The sequence below is a fragment of the Chiloscyllium plagiosum genome, chromosome 20 (assembly GCF_004010195.1).
Source record: "Chiloscyllium plagiosum isolate BGI_BamShark_2017 chromosome 20, ASM401019v2, whole genome shotgun sequence".
Taxonomy (NCBI): domain Eukaryota; kingdom Metazoa; phylum Chordata; class Chondrichthyes; order Orectolobiformes; family Hemiscylliidae; genus Chiloscyllium; species Chiloscyllium plagiosum.
Window position 1 is genome coordinate 33,616,701 of NC_057729.1, and position 10,537 is coordinate 33,627,237.

At 40.6% G+C, this 10,537-nt stretch overlaps 1 protein-coding gene across 2 annotated transcripts in view; it reads left to right on the forward strand.

Moving 5' to 3' along the window:
* Positions 1–8,406: 8,406 nt before the first annotated feature.
* The window catches only part of LOC122560154 (protein LKAAEAR1-like), a 49,352-nt gene continuing 47,221 nt past the window's right edge, over positions 8,407–10,537 (forward strand). The window contains exon 1 of one of the 2 annotated variants that reach the window (XM_043710478.1): positions 8,407–8,505. The gene's annotated coding sequence lies outside the window, so the exon portion shown is untranslated. Of the gene's footprint in view, positions 8,506–9,215; positions 9,314–10,537 lie in introns of those variants that run through there. The other variant, XM_043710480.1, reaches the window with a different exon arrangement.

Here is a 10,537-nt window from a genome sequence, read left to right on the forward strand (position 1 = left end):
TGGTGATGTTACTGCATAGTGGCAGAGTTTGTGGATATGAGGAAGCAGAGAGAAAGTAGTAGCACGTACCTTTGTGGAGTGCAGAGGTTCATTAACTTTCTAGAGCATTGCTGTGTGTTTCTTATGGCCTGGGAAATGGCACTGACCCAGGTTGCTATCTGGGTCCAGGCTGACTGTGTTTAATGCCATGGCCTTGACGGTTAACAGGAGAGAGTATGGCCCTGTTCTCCACCAACCAATGTGCCAGCAAATCAGGTCCCTTACTTTGAGTAAAGTGCCAACTTCCCTTTCTGCAACATCTTGTTCACAAAAATCATGGAATAGTTAGCTAAGGACAATTCCTGGCTAGCAACATTTGAAGTGACGAATTGGAATTTAAATATGAGGCATTTAGTGTGAACATAAATGGCACAAGTCCTGGCAGCTGTGAGCACCTCTGCCTCTACTGTCACATGATTGAATGGGAAGGGTGCCAAAGAGCCTACAAACATAATTAATAGTGAGCAGCAGAAGCTTGCAAAAATTACCAGGGCCATGGTGGAAAATTTGGCCCAATGTTACTATACATTAGTTACTTTTGATTCTTTCACTAAGTAGAAGAGAAGGCTAATGGAAGTATTGCTGTAGATGTACATAAGGACTTTTTGAAAAGTATTTGATAAAGTGCTATATAACAGACTTACCTGAGGAGTAGAAGTATATGGTATATTAAAGTCATGTGGTAAATCATTGGCTGAGGGACAGAGGAGGGAATATGGTGAACAGATTTATTTGGACTTCTTATTATATAAAACTGAATTGGACTTAGCTACAGAATCAGCATGAATGTTTGAGGGTGATTTAAAATCTGTAATAAATAGTGCGGAAGGTGGTAGCAGATTTCACAAGGTTAAAGAACTGGGTTTAAATTTATCCAGTTGTGCTGGAGGACTGGAGGTTGCCTAATGCTGTGCCTTCAATAAGAAAGGCTTTAAGGAGAAACCTGGAAACTATAGACCAGTGAGTCTGACATCAGTAGTGGGTAAGTTGGTGGCGGGATTCTGAGAGTTACGATTTACAGGCATTTGGAGAGGGAAGAACTAATTAGGGATAGTCAGCATGGCTTTGCGAGTGGGAAATCCCGTCTCACAAACATGACTTCAGTTTTTTGAGGACGTAACGAAAAAGATTGATGAGGGCAAAGCAGTAGACATTGTCTACATGGACCTTAGTAAAGTCTTTGACAAGATTCCACATATGAACCACTGTCTGAGTGAAAACGTTGCCCCGAGGTCTCTTTTAAATCTTTTTCCTCTCACCTTGAAAATTAATAAAGTTTAATAAAGTTCAATCACATTGGATTCAGGGAGAGCCTGCCAATCGAATACAAAATTGGCTTGATTGGAAGAGACAGAGGGTGGAGGTGGAGGGATGTTTTTCAGACTGGAGGCTTGTGACCAATGGTGTTCGGTAGAGATCCACTGTAGTTTGCAATTTATATAAATGATTTGGATGAGAATTTAGAGGCATGGTTAGTAAGTTTGAGGATGACACAAAACTGGTGGTATAGTCAACAGTGAAGAAAATTATCTAAGATTACAAAGGGATTTGAATAATTGGATCAATGGGCTGAGGAGTGGCAGATGGAGGTTAATTTGGATAAATACAAGGTTATTGCATCTTGGTAAAACAAAGAAGGCAGGACTTATATTGTTATTGGTACGGCCCTGGGTAGTGTTTTTGAACAGAGAGACCAAGGGGTTCAGGTACATTGTTCTTTGCAAATTGCATCACAGGTAGACAGAATAGGTAAGAATGCATTTAAATGATTACCTTCATTACTCAGACTATTGAAGATAGGAGTTGGGATGTCATATTGAAATTGTACAAGATGTTGATGAGGCCATCTGTGGAGTATTGTGTACAGTGCTGGTCGCCCTGCTATAGGGAGGATTTTATTAAATTGGAGAGGGTTCAAATATGATTTACCAGGACGTTGCTGGGACTGCATGGGTTATAAGTAGAGGCTCGATAGGCTGGGACAGTTTTCACTACAGCATGGGAGGTTGAGGATGACCTTATAGAGGTTTGTAAAAACCTAAGGGGCATATATAATTTGAGCAGCTAAAGCCTTTCCCTTGTGTGTGGGGGAGGATTTCAAAATAGGGGGCATATTTTCAAGGTGAGAGGAAAAAGATTTAAAAGAGGCCTTGGGGCAACGTTTTCACTCAGACAGTGGTTCATATATGGAATGAACTGCCAGAGGAAATGGTAGATAAAAGTACAGTTACAACATTTAAAAGACATTTGGACAGGTACATGGATTGGAAAGAGTTAAAAGGATATGGGCCAAAATGGGGCTAGCTTAGTTTGGGAAACTTGGTTGGCATGGATGGGTTCGACTGAAGGATCTGCTTCCATGCTGTACGACACTTTTACTCTAAATGACAGGAAAGAATAGTCATGGATGGGTTTCAGCAGTTTCAATGGATTTCTTAGTGAGAATAAATTAATAGGTAAATGTTTTAAATTGTTACAATCATGCTCATGATTGCAATAGGCTTGGCTAATTTAAGACATAAAAATTGCATTGTTTAGTGGGTATACAACTCTGAAGGTCATTCTGTGATAATGCACACTTCATTAATGCGAATTTGGTATAACATGATTGAAGAACTGGGGACATTGTTTCTAAACAGCAAACTTTTAAAGCGTGTATTGTTTATAATGCAATTCTGGCCCCATTATTTTAAATGGTGCTGCTATTACACAATTTTCTAATAACACAAATTGTATGTGAGAATGGAGCTATTGTGTTATAGTAGAACTGACTATTGAGAAATGAATCCTTATACCAAAACTCTTTATCATTCATTACAATTATTATTTAGCCTAAGCATTATTAGGTGTACATTTTTTCAATGTTTTGCCTTATAATAGATATAAGAATTTGTTGAGTCATATAGTTTTGTCATTATTCTGATTTCTTTCATACATCTTAATCATACATAAATATATCAATTCAGGCGCATGTTCCCCAAGTTGATTCATCTAATTTGCTAGTTTCAGATGCTAAATGCACCATGAACATTCTTGGAATTCGCTGTTCTTCAGTGAAAATAGTGAGAAAATCACCATCAGCTATTTCCTATAATCTAACTTTACTTCTTTGGCTAATAGCCTGTTACATTGATAGTTTGTTATGCATATTAAATGATAATGGAAAAGAAACAAGATATTATAAAGTCCATAGGTTAGCTTTTGCTTCATAATCAATTGGTATATTATCAGCAGGTGAATCCAGTCTATTTCAGATAACTTTGGTAACACTTCCAATATCCAGGCCTCGATGCATTATACTATGATGTGGTAAACTCATTGCTTCAAGTGACCATTTGCTTTGGTTTTACATGGCCGACTGCTACATTCTTCAATTGATAACTCGTGGCAATGCAAAATAGCACAACTTTTGGTTAAAATGTAAATAAATTGTAAATAAAGATGTAGAGTGACAAATTCCAGGAAAGGTTATTTTCATATCAGTCTGCCTGCCTGCCCATGAGCCCACCTTACCCTGTTAGATTGCCTCATGGATGTCTGCAAGGAGTGAAGTTGTGCTTCAAATTCCTGTATCTCAGTTCTTAGTGCAGCTTGGTAAATTTTATAGCACCCTGCAACTGTATTTGTAGAGAGGGGATGCATAAAGTTAAATAGATATCTTCCTGCCATTTCCAACCTGTCACCTATAGTAGAGGGGGAGGATTGGTAAAGTATCAAACAGTCTACCTGTTTTTTAGGCCTATTGAGCCCTTAACTGTCCAATTCATGGCAACTCAAGAATCACATTTTGCTTCTGCCACAATAATATCAGGCTGAGGAAAATGGAAAAATGGCAGGCAAGCTGATAGGTTTCATTGCAGGTAAAGGTAGACAGTTGTGTTTTTACCTCCAATTTTATCTGTTTACAAACAAGTTAAGTAAGTTGGAAGCCGATGAGATCTCAGACTCCAAATTAGAGTTGGGTACATTATCAGAGAGCTCTAGATGCTAGGTAACTGCCCATTAGGAGTTAAAACTGTTCATGCAGTTATTGCATAAGTATTACAACAGGATTTGGAATCACTTCTGGCGTAGAAGTGACCTGTAAAAGAAGGATGGATTGCACCTGAATTCGAAGGGGACTAATATACTGGCAGGGAGATTTGCTGGAGCTGCTTGGGAGGATTTAAACTAGCAAGGTGTGGGGGTGGGACCCAGGGAGACCGTGAGGAAAGAGATCAATCTGAGACTGGTACAGTTGGAAAAAGGAGTGAGTCAAACAGTCAGGGCAGGAAGGAGCAAGGCATAGAATAAGGCAGGACTTATAAATTAAAATGCATTTACTTCAATGCAAGACGCCCAACAGGGAAGACCGATTAACTCAGCGCATGGTTAGAAACATGGGTCTGGGATATCATATCTCAGGGATAGACAGGACTAGCAGGATAAAATTGCTACAGGAAGGATAGAAAGGAGGTCAAGAGAGGAGGGGGAGTGATGCTGTACTTCGGGAGGATATTCTCAGAAATACATCCAGGGAAGCTATTTGGGTGGAACTGAGAAATAAGAAAGGGATGATCACCTTATTGGGATTGTATTATATACCCCCTAATAATCAGCAGGAAATTGAAAAACAAATTTGTAAGGAGATCTCAGCTATTTGTAAGAATAACAGGGTGGTTATGGTAGGGGATTTTAACTTTCCAAACATAGACTGGGACTGCCATAGTGTTAAGGGTTTAAGGGAGAGGAATTTGTTAAGTGTGTACAAGAAAATTTTCTGATTCAGTATGTGGATGTACCTACTAGGGAAGGTGCAAAACTTGACCTATTCTTGGGAAATAAGGCAAGGCAGGCGACTGAGATGTCAGGGCGGAAGCACTTTGGGACCAGCGACCATAATTCTATTAGTTTTAAAATAGTGATGGAAAAGAATGGACCAGAACTAAAAGCTGAACTTCTAAATTGGAGGAAGGCTAATGTTGACAGTATTAGCCAAGAACTTTCAAAAGCTGATTGGAACCAGATGTTCTCAGGTAAAGGGAGAGCTGGAAAATGGGAAGCCTTCAGAAATGAGATAATGAGAGTCCAGAGACTAACTATTCCTGTTAGAATGAAAGGCAAGGCTGGTAGGTGTAGGGAATGCTGGATGAAGAGAGAAATTGAGGAATTGGTTCAGAAAAAGGAAGCATGTGTCAGGTATAGACAGGAGAGATTGATGAATCCTTAGAACAGTATACAGGCAGTAGGAGTATACTTAAAAGGGAAATCAGGAGGGCATAAAGGTTACATGAGAGAGCTTTGGCAAATAGGGTTAAGGAGAATCCAAAAGGTTCTTACAAATACATTAAGGACAAAAGGGTAACTAGGGACAGAATAGAGCCCCTCAAAGCGACCTTTGTGTGAAGCCGCAGGAGATGGGGAGATACTAAATGAGTATTTTGCATCAGTGTTTACTGTGGGGAAGGACATGGAAGATATCGAATATGGGGAAATAGATGGTGACATCTTGAAAAATGTCCATATTACAGAGGATGAAGTGCTGGATGTCTTGAAATACATAAAAGTGGATAAATCACTAGGACCTGATCAGGTATACCCTCGAAATCTGTGGGAAGCTAAGAAAGTGATTGCTGGGCCCCTTGCTGAGTTATTTGTATCATCAATAGTCACAGGTGAGGTGCCGGAAGACTGGAAGTTGGCTAATGTGGAACCACTATTTAAGAAAGGTGGTAAGGACAAGCCAGAGAACTATAGACTGGTGAGCCTGACATTGGTGGTGGGCAAGTTGTTGGAGGGATTCCTGAGGGACAGGATGTACATGTATTTGGAAAGAATCCCTTCCCTAGCCATTCCTGAAGAAGGGCTTATGCCCGAAACGTCGATTCTCCTGTTCCCTGGATGCTGCCTGACCTGCTGCGCTTTTCCAGCAACACATTTCCAGCATGTATTTGGAAAGGCAAGGATTGATTAGGGATAGTCAACATGGCTTTGTGGGAAATCATGTCTCAGAAACTTGATGGAGTTTTTTTGAAGAAGTAACAAAGAGGATTGATGAGGGCAGAGCGGTGGACTTGATCTATATGGACTTCAGTACGGCGTTCAACAAGGTTCCCCAAGGGGAGACTGTTTAGCAAGGTTAGATCTCATGGAATACAGGGAGAACTAGCCGTTTGGATACAGAACTGGCTTGAAGGTAGGAGACAGAGTGGGTGGTGATGAAGGGTGGTTTTTCAGATTGGAGGCCTGTGACCAGTGGAGTGCCACAAGGATCGGTGCTGGGTCCACTACTTTTTGTCATTAATATAAATGATTTGGATGTGAACATTGGAGGTATAGGTAGTAAGTTTGCAGATGACACCAAAATTGGAGATGTAGTGGACAGTGAAGAAGGTTACCTCGGATTACAATGGGATCTTGATCAGATGGGCCAATCGGTTGAGGAGTGGCAGATCGAGTTTAATTCAGATAAATGCGAGGTGCTGCATTTTGGGAAAGCAAATCTTAGCAGGACTTATACACTTATTGGTGAGGTCCTAGGGAGTGTTGCTGAACAAAGAGACCTTGGAGTGCAGGTTACTAGCTCCTTGAAAGTGGAGTCGCAGGTAGATAGGATAGTGAAGAAGGCATTTGGTATGCTTTCCTTTATTGGTCAGAGTATTGAGTATAGGAGTTGGGAGGTCGTGTTGTGGCCTGTCAGAAGGATTTGGAGGGATATAGGCCAAGTCCTGGCAGATTAGGTTGGGATATCTGGTCGGCGTGGACGAAGTGGACCGAAGGTTCTATTTCCATGCTGTACATCTCTATGACATCTGTTATGTCCCAACATCCCTTTTTGTTAAGGTATGTCAGACTTCAACTATCTGGAGATCAGAAATTCCGAGCTAGTAAGTTTTTACTCTTATATAAAAATTTCAGCTGTAGTTGAGTTTCAGTCTTTTGCCAGTTTTAATGTTTAAATTAAAAATGCTATGAAAGCAATGTTGCATTATGTGGTATAATTAACGGCTGATTATTCTGAATGTAATTTCTGAAGAACTTTGCAGATCAGCAATGGCACCTAGGTTTTTTTAATAAAGTCTTTTGAGGTGCATTAATCTTGGTTATGTTTAGGAAATAAATGAATAGACCATTCTGTCCTTTTAATCCTCTCCACTATTAAATGAAATAGAGGCTGTACTTACAACCATATTCTGTTGATCACTGACTTAAGAACTTGAAACATAGTATACAACTTTACGAAGAAAATGTTTTACATTACAATATTTGAATTGCTTGTGTGTGACATTTGTTTTAGTATCATAAATAGGCTATTCAGTGAATGTTTTCCAAAAATTGCATTCCAAGTCGACAATGTGCCAGTCAAACATATCACTTGCCAATTGTTAAGTAGGCACTGGCAAACCTCCCAGAAACAGGTTGCTATCCAATTTTCCTCATAGCTAGTGGTTATGTAAAAGAACAGTAAAGTGTAAAAGAATAGTTCTAAAATAATAAGTAGGTGCAAAATATTATTTAAAAATGTGTAGAAAATATATGAATTCATTTAGTAAATTAATACAATTTAATGCAAACATCATCTTTTTGACACCATGGCTCCATGACTGATTAGTCCTTTTTAAATGAACTGCAGAATAGGGTTCCCAAAGTCTAACTGGGCATATTCTGGCTAATGCCTTCACATGACCTCCCACTTCAACTGCCCTTTCCTGATACTGCTATTTCTTTGGCGAATATGTCAATCATCACATAGAAGGACAAATGAATAAAACTTGTGACTGACACTGATCTCGTTTGTCTTAAATATTTCAAAATGGAGCTTCAACATGACCACAGCATTCTTTTCCGAGCCTTTTTTGAGTTATGAACAAGTACTAACTTACTTGAAACGTCAGCTCTCTTTTTCTCTGCCAGGCTTCTCAGGTTTTTTTTTAATTTTAAATTTCCAACATTTGAATTATCCATTTGAATTATTTAGCCTGCCATCCCAAGTTTTAACTTGTGAAAGTGTTTGGTCACCCTAGATCACACTGAACTATTTTACAGTCACGCTAAAACCATTTCCTACCCTGCTTGTCTGGGAAGATTGCAAGTTTTGATCGCAATCTTGTGTCCAGTAAGCTGACTCTATCTGCTTTTAGGAGCTCAGCACCCCCTCACAGTGTTGTCAGAGATGAAAAGATTCTCGTCCACGCAATTAGCCTCACGTCGCCTGGCCTTTGATTAAAGATTATTTCTGCCTTAACTGAACAAAACGTGTTTTGTTTTTGTCCCAATTCGCCCACGGGACATGAACTGCTGGAGCTGCACCTTTACCCTCTCTGAGTGAGGTGGGCCACCACCTTGTGACACCACTGTACCCTCCCGGGGGGGTGACCCGGAAGAAAACCCGCCGGCAGTTACCATAGCGACGTTTGTTTGGGTTTCCTGAAAAACATGCTCCAAGCGTGAGCCGAGGTGCTGCCTCCTGCAAGTTCAGCTGCGAGGGTGAGTGTGACTTGCTAACGCTGAGGAATGATGAGGGTTTTGCGGCAGAGGGGAATGCAGCGTGTCGCTGGGAAGGGGGGAGACCAGGAGAGAGGTGGGAATTCAGCCTGGCAGCTCCTTTGCAAAGGGTGATCAGGACACAGCCCCACAGGCCGAGCCCTCCAGCAGGGTTGGACTCCAGCAGGGTTGGACTTGGCCGCATCATTATACAGCCCGATAGTACATTCAAACGGGGAAAAACGTCAGGAGAGAACACAAAAAATCAGTGATCACAACTGAGCACTTACATTTCTTTTCGATCCTATTCTGATTACCATTTTCTGAGTCATACTACCTTTCAATACTGCTCTCTACATTCCCCAACAATGTCTTAGTATCAGGCGTTGTCTCAAACTAAATTACAATTCTGTTTCTATGACTGTCTCTTGCTGGTTCCCTGTTTAGTTTTTATTATGTCCTGTTGTCTTCCCTTCCATTATTTTCGTTTCTTTACTTGTCATATTTTCTCATTGTAATATCTGAATCACGCTGACCCCCTCTTGAGTTTTCCATAACATGAGTTGCTGGGGGAAAACTCAGCAGGTCAGGCAGCACTTGTGGAGAGAAAGTGAAGTTAAGCAAAGTAGGGTCCCCATCGCTCCTCTGAGGTTCTTATTGTATTCATCCAGATCTAGACCCAGATTCGTGATTGTACTGGGAAAGTGCTATCATGGCGTAATAGCTCAGAGTAGGGGGCACAGGATAAAGATTCTGAAGACCCTGATGGAAACTTTACAAACAACAGTTACAGATGGTGAGCAGAACTGAGGTAGGTGGAGTTGCGGGGAAAAGGACCCTTCAGTTGTATGGGGTTGGGAAGCCTGGTGAGGCAGTCTTAACCTGCGGGTAAGGACACAGTTGAGATTGTAGGTTGGAGTTGTCTGAAAATCCTTCTAGTTGCTAACGTTGAATTTCACATCGAGTTACATTCTTCAGTTCAGTTGATTGCGTTTTCCTTTTGTTTTATATTAATTTATTTGCGAGAAGCCACTTGATCTGAGTTTATTGCATTTACTTATGAGAAGCAGTTGAACACATTTAATGTATTCACTTGCTTAGACCTCGGTTAATTGGTTAGTACCTGTACCTTAAAACAATGTGTATTGTAGAAGGATCCTATTTTAACAATCCTCTATCACATTTCGTTTGTTTACAATGGGAACGCGACAGAAGAAATTCAGATGTTCAAAAAATTAGTTAAACGTGAATGTTTCACGCTACCACCTGTAGCACGGTAACGAGTAATAAAGATGAGAATGTAATATAAAATCAGTCTTTTCTACAGCTAACTGATTACATTTCAGGGTCGAACTACTGACAGGTTTTGATTCTGATATTTTTAATTTATCTTTACAATTACTCTCCCCTTTTCAAACTGCAAAAGTTCAATATTGAATTGAGTAATGTACCAAAATAGTCACCTGTAAACTTATACGACGAACGAATGTTGGAGTTATAGTCATAGATGTACAGCATTGAAACAGACCCTTCGGTCCAACCAGTCCATGCCGACCAGATATCCCAACCCAATCTAGTCCCACCTGCCAGCACCCGGCCCATATCTCTCCAAACCCTACCTATTTATATACCCATCCACATGCCTCTTAAATGTTGCAATTGTACCAGCCTCCACCACATCCTCTGGCAGCTCATTCCATACACGTACCACCCTCTGCGTGAAAAAGTTGCCCCTTAGGTCTCTTTTATATCTTTCCCTTCTCACCCTAAACCTATGCCCTCTAGTTCCCCTGACCCCAGGGAAAAAACTTTGTCTATTTATCCTATCCATGCCCCTCATAACTTTGTAAACCTCTATAAGGTCACCCCTCAGCCTCCGACGCTCCAGGGAGAACAGCCCCAGCCTGATCAGCCTCTTCCTATAGCTCAAATCTTCCAACCCTGGCAACATCCTTGGAAATCTTTTCTGAACCCTTTCAAGTTTCATAACATCTTTCTGATAGGAAGGAAACCAGAATTGCACGCAATATTCCAA